The sequence below is a fragment of the Muntiacus reevesi genome, chromosome 10 (assembly GCF_963930625.1).
Source record: "Muntiacus reevesi chromosome 10, mMunRee1.1, whole genome shotgun sequence".
NCBI classification, from domain to species: Eukaryota; Metazoa; Chordata; class Mammalia; order Artiodactyla; family Cervidae; genus Muntiacus; species Muntiacus reevesi.
Window position 1 is genome coordinate 49108894 of NC_089258.1, and position 16709 is coordinate 49125602.

The 16709-nt window shown below is 46.0% G+C and overlaps 1 pseudogene; it reads right to left on the reverse strand.

Annotated features, from left to right (window-relative positions):
• Positions 1-12236: 12236 nt before the first annotated feature.
• On the reverse strand, positions 12237-13423 carry LOC136176354 (beta-defensin 103A-like; annotated as a pseudogene).
• Positions 13424-16709: the final 3286 nt, after the last annotated feature.

The following is a 16709-nucleotide window of genomic DNA, read 5'->3' on the forward strand; positions in this document are numbered from 1 at the left end:
TTGCATTTGCCATAGATTGAGTAGATGGAGGCAAGAGGTGGAACTGATTTGGGCCTCACCCACAAGTAAGCAAGAGAAATGAGATACAGGACCCAGGTGGAAAGGTTGGCTATGGACCAGAGCAGGAACCTGTTTGGTTCATGAGTCACATGGAAAAGCCATCCTCTTCTTGGTGCTGAAATGAGAAGAGCATTCCTCCCACGCAAGAGACCAACTTGACACTCAGAAATGTTATGGCAATAAAACAGCAGCAGATACATTTAGAAAAAAACTTTAAAAGTTAAGCAAAAATTCAAAATTGAAATCCCAATAAAGAATATGATAAAAGTTTAATAAACAGTACTACCAAACCACACTCAATATCAGATAAATTTTCCATGATAAAATTTTAAAAATAAAGGATAAAAGGGATGTAAATATATGAGGTGTAAGGCTGAGTCCCATATACAACTTTTGAGATGAAAGAGAGTTGGCAGATGCACCATGGGCATTTCTGTGAAAAAAAGAAATATAAAGCTGTAAAATATTGACAGCCGTTATCATTTTTTTCCTCCATTAAACACACACAGGTTTGTCTCTTTTGAGCTCATAATTTTAGGCTCAAGGCATGATTTTAAGCGATTGCTGTATTGATTTCCTGTTGCAGCTTCGCAAATTGCCACAAGCTAAGTGGCTTAAGGGAACACATACTTGTTATTGTGGTTCTGAGGATCCAAAGTCCCAAATGGGTCTCGCTGGCTTCAAATCCCGGTGTCAGCAGGATGCTGTTCCCTCTGGAGGCTTCCATCCTTCTCACGCTTAGCAGCTGCCTGCCCTCCTTGGCTCATGGCCCCCTCCATGTCAGTGGGAGTCAGGGCTGGTTTAGGCTCTCAGCCCACGTCTCTGACACTGAGCTGCATCCCTCGTCCACATTGAAGGCTCCTTGTAAGGAGATGGCACTGGGCACAGTCAGTTAATCCAGGTCATTTCCCTATCTTAAGGGCCAATGACTAGGTAGCATAATTCCACCTGTGCTGGAATTCTCACTTGTAATGTGTCTGCCCTTTCAGACTACTAAAACAGAAACACCAAAGGCGAGGTGACTCTTTTTGCACTGTATTTTTTAATTGAAGGATGACTGCTTTACAGAATTTCGAGGTTTTCTGTCATACATCAACAAGAATCACCCAAGGATTGACCTATGTCCCCTCCCTCCCGAAAACTCGTCCCATCTCCCTCCCCATTCCACCCTTGCAGCTGGTCGCAGAGCCACTGTCAGAGTTCCCTGAGTGATACAGCTAATTCCCGCTGGCTATCTATTTTACATGTGGTATTGTAATAAATGGCTGATTAACAACAGACTCTACTTCTCAGATTTGGAGGCTGGGAGCTCCAGGATCAAGACAGAGCTGGTGGCTGGTGGACGGCAGTGTTCTCCCTGTGTCCTCAGAGGGCACAAGGGTGAGCAATCTCTCTGGGGTTCTTTCATAAAGGCTCTCATTCCAACCAGGAGGGTCCCACCCTCATGACCAAATCACCTCCCAAAGGCCCATTCTCCTAACACCATCCCCTGGTGACCTCAGCTTGCACTGAGGGAAGAGTTAGTGTGAAGACCAGAGAGCTGCTCACACATACCGCCTGTACCAGCCAGGCTCTTGGTTTAACTGGCAAACCCTCTGAAGAAACTGCAGGCAGACTGAGGTTCGCGTGCTCACCCTGCCCTGGCAGGCTCTGTGATCTGTGCTGTGTTGTCTTCACTGAACTGTGCTTCCACAGGAGTTGTTTCTCCATCAGGTTTAGTTGCATCGCATCATGTCCACACAGAGAGACATGCTTTGTCCATGTCAACTGTGTCATTCAATTGATGACAGTTGGTGAAGCTATGTCTCAGCTCAATGTCCGGAAGATACAGGAATAGGACAAGTCCATTCCTACAGAGAACTTACGGTCCAAAAGGGAACCGGAAGTGTATCCACGTGTGCACAAGGCAGGGGTAAGAAGCTTAAACCACTCGGAAGTGAGTGCTGCAGGGGGCCAGAGGAGGGGTTTCCTCCTGAGCAGGGGTCGGGGTTCCCTCGGACCTGATGTTCTGCTGATTCTGGACCCCTGGGGTGCATGTTTGAGGGGAGACGAGGGGCAGGCCAGGGTGCCCTGGGCCGGGAAGCACGAAGGACAGCAGACAGAGAGGCTGGGGAATGTCAGGCCCCCAAGGAACAGGGGGATCAGAGCACCCACCACGATCCTCCCATGGTTCCCATAAGGAGCTGAGAGCATCCTCAGGGATTTGGGAATTTGCCTGGGATCAGACATCACACAACCACCTCAGTGACCAGTGGGCAATTCTTTAATTTTGAACAAAATTTATTCTGGTTTAAATTTTAGATGCTCTGTTGAAGGGTGCAGTTTCTGACTCCGCATCGGTCCCGACCGCGTCTTCGCCTTCTTTTATCTCCTTCTGCAGCATTTTACTGGGGCCCGGAAACAGGTGCCAATCACTCTCAAGCTTCCAGGACAGCTGAACAGCACACAGACGCCTCTATTCCTAAAGCAGCTTGGAGCATTTCTTACTCCTTGAGTAAATCCTAAAAAGAGAACGAAGAGGTAAAAAACGTGTCAGCAGGAAAAGCAGCATCTCGAGAAGGGCAGCTGTGTGCCCTCTGAGCGAGGCCCTGGGGCTTTCTGTGCTGAGATGCGGACACGGCCTCGTGACAACAGGATGTGAGTTCAGGACACTATGGACCAGTTTCCAGACAGACGCTGGCCCTGCTAGGGCTCCGGTGGACCCTCACGTTTCCAGAAGCAGAGGCTGAGGGACTGGGGCGTGAGGAGCACGTTTGTGTTCGGAGTCAGCTCTACCTCGAGGGCAAAGACCCAGAAGCTCTGCTACGTCCACTTTACGGCCAGAAGTCGGAAGAGCCCCGCGGGTGTCTGTTTTCGCTGTTTAGTTTTCCAACACTAGGATTCAGTCAAGTAATGGCGCTGAGATAGGAGGAAAAGATGCAGCTGAAAGTGTAAGAACTGTTTAAGGAGAACTTACACTCAAGGTAACTTACAACTGAAAGTGATAATGGTCCGGGAAAAAAAGTTTTGTATCATTGTCTCTACTGACTCAGAACTCTCAGCGCTGGGGCGAGTCAGCCCCTCTCCTCTTCCCTTTGTGGTTTCCTCCTGACCAGTGGCCTTCCTGCCTTCCTCACAGGCTCTCCTCCTCCCTTTGCGGTTTCCTCCTGACCAGCGGCCTTCCCGCTTCCCTCACAGGCTCTCCTCCTCCCTTTGTGGTTTCTTCCTGACCAGCGGCCTTTCCATCTTTGTCACAGGCCTTTTTCCTCCTGACCGCAAGGCACCTCTGGTCCCTCTAGTTCCCCCCCCAGGGATTGAACGGGGGCCCCAGGAACTGAGTGGCCGTCATCCTTACACCCCTGGCCTCTTCCCTGCCACTGTGTAAGAGTTGGGTTACAGTCATAAACAACACTGATGACAAGGGCTTCTCAACTTCATTTTGATATCTAATCAGATGTCAGGTCTCAGTCTCCCCATCCTCTCTCTCCCTCCTTCCCTCCTTCCTTTCTTCCTACATATTTTCATCCTATTTCTGGAAATATCAAGGATAAGATGAAAATTAGACATCCGATCCTGCACAGTGCTTTGGATGGGGTGCCTCCCAGATGTGGAGCGAGGGTCGCGTCATCAGCGACGTGTCCTGGAGGACCTTCCTGCTGAGGAGACTCAGCACCGAGAGTCCCAAGGGCAGCTCCCAACACCCAGGCTCGGCCTGACTCTCCTCTGGACTTCTCTGGTTGCCCAGAGCTGCCACCCTTCAAGTAGAAAGATGTATAAAGCGACATTCTGCGCTTCTGTCATGGGACAAAATCAGATTTCTTGCTTTTATGAAAAAGAAAAAGAGAGAGTCACTCATCAGAGGCATCTTCTGTTTCCTCCTCATGAAACCAATGAGGAGACGAGCTCAGAGCTTTGACTCACTAGAGTGGCTTAGAAACAGCCAGGAACTTTGCAGGGCGGTTCTCAGACCCCTCCCACTACTAAGGACTCAGCGCTGGCTTCTCAGAAGCATCATAGACGGTGGGTTTAGTCTGACCCCATGTAGATGAGGAGCTCCCAGGAGCTCACCTGACCCAGCAGACAGGACCAGGAAGAGGAGCGCGAGCAGCAGGTGATGGAGCCTCATGCTGGCGGCCGGAGCTCTGGGGCTGACGCTGGAGCAGGCTGCACTTGCCGCTTTATGAAGGTCCCAGGTTTCGGGAGGATTTCCGCGCTGGCTGTGGATTTGGTTCTTATGAACTGGTTAACTGAGCCTCTTTCTGTGTGTCCTGGGAGTGGCCTTTATAGCACAGAGCAGGGTCAGTCACTCTTATGCTAATGAGGTTGTTGAAAACCCCAGAAAAAGCTTTCCTGCTGCCCTTTTGACCAGATGCTTCTCTCTGGAAGTCAGTTCAGCTGTTGGGCAAGGGTGTGGCAAGGCCCAGGGGCCTGTCTCCCCTGGCAGGGACACAGACTTCTTGGTCAACCTTGGCTTACCCGCTCCCCAGCCCCACCCTCACCCCTCTAGGGCTTTGAATCTGCCCACTGTTTCCTGTTCAGAAGGAGATGGCAACCCACTCCAGTCCTCTTGCCTGGAAAATTCCAAGGATGGAGAAGCCTGGTGGGCTACATATAGTCCATGGGGTTGCAGAGAGTTGGATACGATTGAGTGACTCTACTTTCGTTATTTCTCTAGTTCTTTTGGGGAGGAAATGCAACCAACTTCAGTGTTTTTGCCTGACGAGTCCCATGGCGTAGGGGCCTGGTGTGCTGCATTCTGTGGGGTTGCAGAGAGGCGGATACAACTCAGCAACTCACACATCCACTGTTTTCCTCAAAGGCTGTTTCAGGTGCAAATAGGGACTAAGTCATTCAGAGGCAATTTCACTCCCTGGGCAAGACTTGCTGATTCCCAGCATCCGCAGAGACAGCCTTGCTCTTTCTAGCTTGTGGAGCACTGAGTGAAGAGACCCAGTGGTCCCAACCCTCTCGCCACGCCAGCTAGCCTGTTTCAGGTTGGCAGTAACAGACGCTGCCAAAATCTTGGTTTTCTCTGCCCACCGGAGCTGAATAAAACTTGTGGAGACAGAGCTTGCAGCAAATGGAAAGATGGCTTTAACCCTTAAGCAGGCAGAAGGGAGATCACTGTAGGCTCTTGCCTCATGGAGTCTATCTCCCCTCAATTGGGATTCGAGGGCATCATACAATTGGCGCTTACAGTCACGGGTTGGAGATACACCACAAAAGGTGTAGGGGTCCTGAATGCTCTCTTTTTGCGCTGTTTGGAAACAGTCATTAAGCCAGAGTCAGGTAGCTGGTTTTTGGGTCTGGCAGTTGATCCTGGTGGTTAGTTCCATTGTCCTTTGGGCATTTCCTGGTGACTTTTTTCCTGTAATACTGAAGGGGGAAAGCAAACTACTAGGGGGTGGCTTCCAAAGAGAGTGTACCATCAAGTTAAGCATCAACATGAGGTAACACAGAGCAAAGGAAGGGAAATTAAATTACAAGGGGAGGTTTATGATGCGATAGAGTTAAGTATTAGGATGTGGTTAGACTATGTTAAAGGATAACAGATGCAGAATGTGGCTCCCGAAGAAATGGAGGGCCATAGATGCCGGATGTAGTTTGCAAAATCAGTTAGTCTTCTGATAAGAAGAAACTTGGTTACCAGTGCAGACTGTAGGTTAGGAACAGTTAAAGTGGAGAAAGATGCAAAAGGGAAAAAGGAAAGGGAAATAAAAGCTTTTTTTAATTCACTGCAGGACAATCACACGCCAGTCTCATAGAATCTCAGTGGGACACGTGATGGGCAGATGGGTGCTCCGTTTCCTTTCATCAGAGACAGAGTGGGAGGATGATACTGCCACTGAACGCATCTCCCAAGCCTAGTAGCATAAAGGCCCAGCAGTGGGGACCCCTTCACTGGGTTAAGAGGGACCTCCAACACTAAGTAACATCCCTCACTTAATATAACATCAATCCATCTCAGTGCTGGAGAGGCACTGACCTGCCTTTTCACAAATGCTAAACCTAGGATGGAGCTTGCCATGCAGCTCTGAGTAGAACTCCAAGCACTTTTGAAATGTGGGTACCCCGGGTGGACTCCGTCCTGAAGGAGCCCCCAGAGCTTCAGTCCTGTTCAGGTCCCCCGCTGTGGCTCAGCATCTCACATTTGAGGCTCAGCAAAGTCATGGAGGCTGTCTTGAACAGACAGAGTCCCTGGCTAGCACCCAGGGATAGGAATTTTCTGATGGACAATCAGTTGTGTTGATCATGATTCCCTCTGCTTTAGCTCTATATGATATTTGAGAGAGCTAGACATCATCTACTGTATATATACATATATATATATATATATATATATATATATATATATCATTATCTATACAGATGCAACCAGTCCATCCTAAAGGAGATCAGTCCTGTGTGTTCATTGGAAGGACTGATATTGAAGCTGAAACTCTAATACTTTGGCCACCTCATGCAAAGTGTTGACTCATTGGAAAAGACCCTGATGCTGGGAGGGATTGGGGCAGGAGGAGAAGGGGATGACAGAGGATGAGATGGCTGGATGGCATCACCAACTTGATGATGTGAGTTTGGGTGAACTCCAGGAATTGGTGATGGACAGGGAGGCCTGGCGTGCTGTGATTCATGGGGTCTCAAAGAGTCAGACATGATTGAGTGACTGAACTGAACGGAACTGATACATAAGATATATATATATATATATATATATATGTATCTGTTTATTTATGGACCTTGCAGTCAAACTCTATGCTGCAGGGTTAATTTACATGCATTCTCTCATAGTACACTGGAGAAAGAAGTGAGACTAAATCGTTGTCTACAGTGGCTCTTCATTGAAAATGCTGTTTTTCAGGGAACTCTGCTTAATGTTATGTGACAGCTTGGATGGGAAGGGAGTTTGGGGGAGAATGGATACATGTATATTCATGGCTGTGTCTCTTTGCTGTCCACCTGAAACCATCACAACATTATTAGTCAGCTATACTCCAAAATTTTTTTTAATGTAATTTTTAAAAATGCTGTTTTCCGGGACTTCCTTGATGGTCCTGTGGGTACAACTATACTCCCAAGCATAGCAGGTCAGGGAACTAGAACTCTCATGCCACAACAACGACCTGGTTTAGCCTAAATAAATAAACAAAATAAAAATTGGTGTGTTTTAATGATCTATAGTTTGCAGCACAGCAGATTTTTTTTTCTTTTAAGGAAGATGCAGTTTAAGGAAGATGATGCAATTTTATGTGTACGACCAGGCATGAGTTTTCACAGAAGGAAGTTTCCAGAAGGCTTGCAGGGTGCCATGGTGAGTTTCAAGGGAGTTTCTTGCCACAGTTCCTCACTAGTGGGACATGGCCCTTGTAGGAATTCTACAACTGCAGTGGCTTATTTTTCCTAGGCAAGATCTAAAGATGACTGCTTTGCAGAGATGTGAATCTGGATATAAAGCCCAGGGGCATCTCTGTCCATCAGGGAAGGGCCCTTTGTTCAGCAAGGAGATCACACACCCAAGAAACCATGGGGTGGCTCACCAGAAACCAGAGATGAGTTAATATAAGATAGAGGGAAGGGTTCATTGTAGGTAATGTCTAAATGGATTATTAGTTTTCACAGGTTCAAAGCCAAACAAGGCCATGTGGATCATGGTTCCTTCATGTCTGGGCTGAGAGGCAACTCAGGGTCTCATTCTTTAAAGGGAAGATAAATGCTGTGTCCCAAACCTTTAAGCTGTGAGTAGGAAATTGAGGCAGTGTCTTTCCGGGAGAGTGCAAAATGCCTCAGGCAAGAAGGGGTGTCCCAGTCCTACAGATAAGGTTTTGAAGAGCAAAGCCCTTCAGTCTATGACTCCACAAACTCAGGTGTTGTCAGCATGGAGCCCTGGGGTTAATGGGCAGAGGCTGTTGTTCACAGTTCCCTTCTCCTGTGGATGGGGTGGGTTCCATGGCTTCTGATGTTCACCCGGGTCACACCCCGGTCACATCTGTCCTCAAAGGAGACTAGGGCTGGGTCTAATGCTGTGCTCCCCCACTGAGACTTTTAGTAGTTTTTTCTTTGAACTTGTCCCACAATCATATTTTGCAATGAGCCTTGGTCAGTAGCTGGCCACTTGTGTTCACGTTATCTCTCTGAGTTCCCCTAAGCAAACCCACCAGGTAGCTATGATCCAAGTTTTATACATGATTGTCCTGAGGACTAGAAAGCCGTGTGTGAGGCCACAGGCAAAACTGACTTAAAAAGTCAATTAAAATTGGCTGCAAATCCAACAAAAAGGTGTGTCCAAGGCCTCAGCCTGCTAAGTGGCAGTGGTGTGACTTGGAGCAAAATCAGCCTCTCTTCACAGGGTCCTGCCTGCCGCCTGCAGCCAGCACAGCGTCCTGAGAACTTCCGCAGGACATTCTCCTGTAAGGCGAGAGCTCCCATGGTGCTGTCAAAGGCCGGCTATCCGGTGCAGATGAGACCGGAAGTGGGCAGACACAATCTCTAAAAGAATGACGGGGACTTCCTGGTGGTCCAGTTGTTCAGTCTACCTTGCAGCGCAGGGGGTGTGGGTTCAGTCCCTGGCCTGGGAAGTAGAATTCCATGTCAATGAAAGAAAGTGAGGTCGCTCAGTCGTGTCCGACTCTGCCACCCCAATGAACCTTGGCACACCAGGCTCCTCCGTCCATGGCATTTTCCAGGCAAGAATACTGGAGTGGGTTGCCATTTCCTTCTCCACTTACCGTGGGGCAACTAAACCAGTATGCTTAGATGAATATCTTGCATACCGCAACTAAGACTTGAAGTAAATTTTTTTTTAAAATCCTTTTTTAATGTGGCACCTAAGTGACACACCCAGAAGTGCCATGACAGTTCCAAGGCTGACCATAAAGGTCAAAAAGTGGATGATGACCCAGTTCCTGGAAATCCACACTCTTTCCACAAAATAGCTGGCATACTCCTTCCACTCATCAGCCTATGAAATGACCCCCCCTCCATAAACACTGACAGCCCCATACCCTGGTGCTGCATTTGCCTTCCAGAATGGCCAACACTCTCTGTATAGAGTGTTTCCTCTCTGGATGGACCTTCTTTCACTTCACTGTGACTCGCTCTTGAATTCCTGCCTATGTGAAGTCAAGTACCCACACCTGGTGGCCATCCCAGGGACTCGGACATGACCTGGGATGTGACCATCCTTTCTCACTCCACTCTCTTGCCCGCAGCACTGCTGCCATCTCCTCCAGCCTCAGAGATCCCTGAAGTGTTAGAAGAACACCGTCTTTTCAGGTTGTTCATTGTTTCCTTTGCTGTGCAGAAGTGTTCAGTTTGATGGATCCTACCGTCTAGCTTTGTTTTTGTGGCTTGTGCTTTTGGTGTCAAGCTCAAAGCCATCCTTGTGGAGACCCATGCCAAAGAATTTTTCTCCTATGCTTTCTTTTAGGAGTTGTCTGGTTTTTGTAAACCTTTAATCTATCTTGCATTGAATTTTCTATTTGTTATAAGAGATCTTACTTGCTCAACCAGGGACGAACCTGTGCCCCCTGCATTGAAAGCTAGGGATCTTAACTACTGGATTGCCAGGGAAATTCCATTGTAATTGCTAATTTGTCTGTTTCTATGCTTAGTCCTATGGGTTGTTTTTAAGAATTTTAAACTTCCTTTGCTAAGTACATTCTGATTGCTGATTCAGTAATCATATGTATTCTTGATGAATGACACATTTTATCATTAGGATAAGTACCCCTCTCTATATCTGGTCCTTGTCCTTAAAGTTACTTGATTGTGTCCCATGCTTAGTAACTCAGTCGTGTCTGACCCTTTGTGACCCCATAGACTGTAGCCTGCCAGGCTCCTCTGTCCATGGGGCTTCTCCAGGCAAGAACACTGGAGTGGGTTGCCATGCCCTCCTCCAGGGCATCTTCCCAAACCAGGAATCGAACCCAGGTCTCCCACATGGCAGGCAGATTCTTTACCATCTGAACCACCAGGAAGCCTGTTAATTAAGCATACACTCTCCTATGTTTTCTTTAAATTAATGTTTCCATAGCATATCTATTGTCTCAAAAGTAAGGATCTCCTGAGATGTAGGGGATGCAGAGACATGGTTTTGATCCCCGGGTGGGGAGAGTCCCTGGAGGAGGGCATGGCAACCCACTCCAGCTGTCATGCCTGGATGATTCCATAGGGGTCTCAAGAGAGTTGGACACGACTGAGCATCTAAACAACAGCAGTAGCATATCTGTTTCCATCCTTTCATTATTAACCCATTTCCCTTTATATATGATATCTCAAGTGGGTTTATTACAGATAACTGATATCTGATTCTTGATGTTTTTTCCTTCTCTACTGAAATGATCATCTCTTTCCTTAAGATAGTGTCTTGAATCTTAGCATCACAGTTTATCCCATAAGGTGGATCCAACTTTCCACCTAGTATCATAGACTTCATTGTTTTAGAGCAGCTTTAGGATTGGATGAAAACCACAGAGTTTTCCCATATGCTTTCAGCAACTCCACAGTACACAGAGTGGCAGAGAGTCTTAGCACGCAGGCACACAGCCCTGATCCTGACACCCGTTGCTGGTTTTCTGTCCAGAAGTGAAGATGTCTGCATTCTCTGAACTTTGACCCCACTCTCTTCTACTCAGGAGAATTGTTGGCCTGTTTGGGTTCTTGTTCCCTATGCTTTAGGCCTGGAAATCTGTAGAGGCTAGAGAAACCATAAGTTTCACTTCACTTGTTTTCTTTTCTTTTTTTATAAATGGTTGAGCACAGAATTTAAAAAATTCAATTAGCGAATACATTAATTGGTGTGCCCTGAACCTTAATCATGGTAGGCAGAATCTAGTTGCAGCATGTGGAATCTAGTCCCTGACCAGGGGTGGACCCAGGCCACCTGCATTGGGAGCACAGAATCCCAGCCCCAGACCTCCGGGGAAGTCCCTCACCTCACCTGTTTTCTACTCTCCTCAATTAATGTCCTGCATTGCTTGTGCCAAAGTCTGAATCAGTGGTTTCAGAGGTTTTGCCTGGTTCCTTAGTTGTGTACTGTAGAAGGGCAGCATACAGTCCCATCACTTCCCTTTTTTTTTTTTTTTTAATGCTGAATCGTGGGGTCCAAGCTCTTGTCTTTGAGTGTTTGCCCTTTCTTCCTGAGAACTCAGTTGCTTGACTGGGGGCTCTTGTTGGGGGTGTGGGCCTGCCACCATGTTTGCTGGAATCATTCTGTATCAACCTTCTGAGAACACTGAATAGTTACAGAGCCTTGGAGTGTACTTCAGCTCTCATAAGGGAGGACATGGCAACCCACTGCAGTATTTTTGCCTGAAGAATCTTATGGACAGAGGAGCCTGGTGGGACCCAGTCCATGGGGTCACAATAAACACTTGTTGAGCAGGTTTTGTGTGAAAACAATTGGGCCAGGAGTGATTAAATGATGAAGTGCCCTTCAAAATCCTGCAGCCAAATATGGAGATTGGAAATATGCAAATGTAGTGAATGTAAAAATCAAGTAGGTCTCACAGATGGAGCACTCAGATCGGAAACCTTTTAAATGGAAATATCATATTTGTTGGGGAAACAAAGATGTTTTTAAGAAGGAGGTAGAATTTGAGGTGCCCCTGAGAGATGGGTTTGGAGACATAGCTGGAGGAGAGATTTTATCCAGGCCTGAGGTCAGTCAGAACAGAGACAAGACTGAGAGGAAAGCTGAAGTCAAGGTCGAGGAGGAGCCATGTTCCCCGTGGCTCTGAGTTGGAAAGTGCTCAGAAGGACTTGGGAAGACCCTCAGGGATGCCCTGAAGTTTCAGAGATGGATTTGGTTGGGAGATGCTATGACAGATGGACAGACTGGACAGTTCAGATGGGTGACAGAAGGCAAAGGAAGTGTTTCAGAAAGAACAAGCGATCCAGTATCACTGGGGGGTGAAAGTTGTGAAAGAGGAATAAAATCTGACAATCTTTGGAACCTCAGTTGAGACCCTCTTGTGCCTTCCTCTAGGGATTATACTTTATTTGAATTAAAGGGGAGTTATTAACACTTTTTAAGTTGCCTATTTGGTAACAAGCAGCACAATAAACAGAATGTTAAAAAATAATCATGATAATAATAAAGCTTCTAATTTTTTGTAAAAAGTCTTTGATTTGGCTTCTGGAGTCTTCAAGGAGGCAATTTCACACTATGCAACTTTCTCTTGGTGTTTCTGGATTTTTCATTTCTTCTTCCGGCAGCATGTTCGGCCACTCAGGGAACAGCGGCCTATCTGTCCCTCCTTAGGAATGCAGCCGATCAGAGCACACCAGCCATTTCTTTTTCTGCAGTCATACCTTTGTAACCCGCTTATGATTCCGCCATTGCCTGCAGTGAAGAAATGGAGCACACGGAAGGTTTTAGGAAGGCCGCGGTGCAAGTCCAAGGCTTTTGGAATCTCTCTAATAAGTTATCTGTTGCCATTCTCTGTTCTTGTATGTCTTTTTCCTCCTTCTTTACCATCTGGAGTAAAGAAGATGGTGGGGCTAGCTACTAAGAATGATTCTGTGGGTCAGCTCAGCTGAGAAAGTGGCGTGACCGTGGCAGCCCCTTTGTGAACTGACACCTGGGAGGCAGGGGCCACGATGGTCCCCCGGGTCCTTAAGGGCCCTAAAGACTATACCTCTGACTGCTAAGCTAATAAAAGGGAATCTGTGCTTCTGTCCTCAGATTAAGTTCCTTTTCTCCTGTCGGTATTAAGATTTATAAAATAAATAAATAAATAAAGATTTACATCACTTTCTTCCTGTCTCATGAACAGGTATAACAGTCCTCCCATGGAGGGATGGTTTGTGAGCTGATTAGTCTCTTAAGAGTGAATCAGAAGGGCTGGAGACCCTCCTTTGAGCTTCTTGATGATCTTTGTCAAGAAAAAAAAAACAAACGAAAAGCTGGTAATGTCTAGTTCCCAAGCAATAAATCTCCTTTATCTAAAATTCCCAAATGAGTGGAGAGAGCTGACTCTGACTGACAAGTTCTCAATCCATTCAGCCCTGTCATTTACCAGCATATCTTACCTGGAACTGGCAGCAGGAACAAGAAGAACAACACAAAGAGAAGTTAGTAGACAATTATGGCTGGCTGGCTTCCCAGCTGAGACTGGACAGGACGGTGTGCTCGCTCACTTTATAGAGGCTCCAGGTCCGCAGCTGTAGGGAGAAGCATTCAGCAGCTGCAGTTCCTGTACTATTGCAGTGATGACAATATGATATATTTCCTGATGCTTCATGCCAAGGTCCATTAAAAAGCAGAGCATGCCCATTCCCCCCAGGAGTTAGTTACAAACCTCTGAGAGACTCAGAACCTGTTGTGAGCACAGGCCTGTTCTGATGCCTCTGAGCTCTGGGTCCTGGTGTAGCGCTGGCTCATGTCCGGCTGTCAGAGATGGGAAAGACCTGCCCAGTCCTGGATGCAGTCCTGGGGCGTGTAGCTGGGAGCTCACTTGTGCCCACTGTGTCTTCTAAGATTTTGCCTTCTTCCTAAAGTCCTGGGAAAGCCTGAGCCCCATCAGTTCAGTCCAAGGCTGGTATATTCAGAATCTAGGTGTAGACTGGGGCTGGGTCATGCCCTGAGCCTGCATGGATATGCGCGAAATGGAATCAGCTTTTAAGCAGTGTGGGAAGGAAAGGAAAGTGGGCTGCATTCCAGAGACTGTGTCCTGTGTCCTTGGCCTGTGATGGAGTGCGGCATTTTCAGGTCAAACATAGCTTATTCTTTACTGCAGTCTGAAAACCACCAAATTCGTGAGTCAGGAAGATGTCTGACATTTCCCTTCAGGGCTGGGGCCCTTAATCGCCAGCACGAGAGTCATGAGAACGCCTTCCTCGACAACAGGACCAGCAGCGCCCTCGGTGGTGGCTGCTCCTTGGGGGTGGGTTCTGATCAAAGCACCTGATCCCTCACGAGTGGGTGTCATTTAAGCAAGAATCAACTTTGGCTCTTTTTAGATCCTATGATCTGGAGGCACTGTCACTACAGCACAGCCTGGAGCATGCTGTCACCTGAGGATGGCTGCAGGGAAAATGCAGGAGACCCAGTTTAACTTGGATTTCAGGTGATCAACAAACAATCTGGTAGGATAAGTATGTCCCAAGTGATTCAGAGATCACACTCAAGCTAAAGTACTTGTTGTTTATATACACAAATATATAAATTTATATATATATATATAATATATAAACAAATCTATAAATGTGTTGTTTATATAATTCAGTAAGTAAATTTGTTTTTTGGGATTGTTGAATACTTAATAAAAACATGGTCTTTGGAATCAAACCCACTTGGGCTTGAGTTAAAGTCCTCCCTACACATAATTTGCACGAGTTTTTTTTTTTTTTTAACATTTATTTTTATTAGTTGGAGGCTAATTACCTTACAATATTGTAGAGGTATTTGTCATACTTTGACATGAATCAGCCATGGATTTATATGTATTCCCCATCCCGATCCCCCCTCCCACCTCCCTCTCTACCCGATCCCTCTGGGTCTTCCCAGTGCACCAGGCCCGAGCTCTTGTCTCATACATCCAACCTGGGCTGGTGATCTGTTTCACCCTAGATAATATACATGTTTTGATGCTGTTCTCTCGAAACATCCCACCCTCGCCTTCTCCCACAGAGTCCAAAAGTCTGTTCTGTACATCTGTGTCTCTTTATCTGTTTTGCATATAGGGTTCTCATTACCATCTTTCTAAATTCCATATATATGTGTTAGTATACTGAAATGGTCTTTATTTTCTGGCTTACATCACTCGGTGTAATGGGCTCCAGTTTCATCCATCTCATTAGAACAGATTCAAATGAATTCTTTTTAATGCCTGAGTAATATTCCATGCTGTATATGTACCACAGCTTCCTTATCCATTCATCTGCTGATGGGCATCTAGGTTGCTTCTATGTCCTGGCTATTATAAAGAATGCTGTGATGAATATTGGGGTGCACGTGTCTCTTTCAGACTGGTTTCCTCAGTTTATAAGCCCAGGAGTGGGATTGCTGGTTCATATGGCAGTTCTATTTCCAGTTTTTTAAGAAATCTCCACACTGTTCTCCGTAGTGGCTGTACTAGTTTGCATTCCCACCAACAGTGTAAGAGGGTTCCTTTTTCTCCACACCCTCTCCAGCATTTATTGTGTGTAGACTTTTGGATAGGAGCCATCCTGAATGGCGTGTAATGGTACCTCATTGTGGTTTAGTTGCAGGATATAAAATTAACACACAGAAATCCCTTGCGTTCCTATACACTAACAATGACAAAACAGAAAGAGAAATTAAGGAAACAATACCATTCACCATTGCAAGAAAAAGAATAAAATACTTAGGAGTATATCTACCTAAAGAAACAAAAGACCTATACATAGAAAATTATAAAACACTGATGAAAGAAATCAAAGAGGACACAAACAGATGGAGAAATATACCATGTTCATGGATTAGAAGAATCAATATTGTCAAAATAGCTATACTGCCCAAAGCAATCTATAGATTCAATGCAATCCCTATCAAGCTACCAATGGTATTTCTCACAGAACCTGCACGACTTTGAACAAGTTACCTTATTTCTAAGTCCCAGCTGAAAAACGGGGTTAAAAACACCTATCCCATAAATAGTGCTGGGAGGAATACATTTGGGATAAGATATTAAAAGTTTTGGTGTCTCAGTAAAGAGGAGGTGGTCAATATAATTTGCTATTACTATTAGTGTTACTGTTAATCACATGAAATGATTTGGAACCTGTAAACTCTCCTGTAAATGTTATCTATCAGCTTTACAATTTACGGACTTACTACCAACTAGTTAAGGGCAAACATGGGAGACTATTTTTCACTTTAAGCTTCTCTTTCCTTATTTGAAAAATGGAGCATATTGTATATGCATGCTTCTTTCAGATATATTATTCAGTTGCTATATATTTCAGCATATCACTGAATGAGGAATCAACCTGACTTTCCCTACTCCAGGCTCCAAGTTTGGAGCCAGCTTAGCCACCGGTTAGCTGGTGTCGTCTGGATAACACATATGAGTAAAAGGTAGAGAAGGTACAGAAGCCTCATGATGGAAGAGGAGCTTTCTGGATTCCAGGTCGACCCAACAGTGTCTGATGGCACACCTGAATTGGGCAGGCGATCTGGGAAAGAGTTTGACCAACAGGTAGAGAGAAAGGACTTGTATTCCGACTGGTGGTGGTACTGTGCTCAGTCTGGTTGGACTCTTTGCAACCCTGGGGAATGTAGCCTACTAGGTTCCTCTGTTTATGGAATCTTCCAGGCAAGAGTACTGGAGTGGGTTGCCATTTCCTACTCCAGGGGATCTTGCTGATCCAGGGATCGGATCTGGGTCTCCTGGGTTTCCTTACCACTGCATCACCTGGGAAATCCCTACTAGAGATATTCAGTTATGGCCTGGGAGTAATTTGAGGGTGTCTCAACTGTGGACTCAGGGTCCCAGACCCAAGTGTCTCCCTTTTGTAAAGGAAGAGGTTTGTAGGAAGTCAGGGTTTCCACATTGGTTGTCACTTCTCCTTATGGCTCTGAGGTTTGGGGTTTTTTTTAGTTTTTGTTTTTGTTTTTTTGAGAAATATCATTAAAATTTCATTCTGTTAACAAATTATTCATTTATTTATTCAGCTTTTTGCATATCTCTGCATTTGTCTCTTTA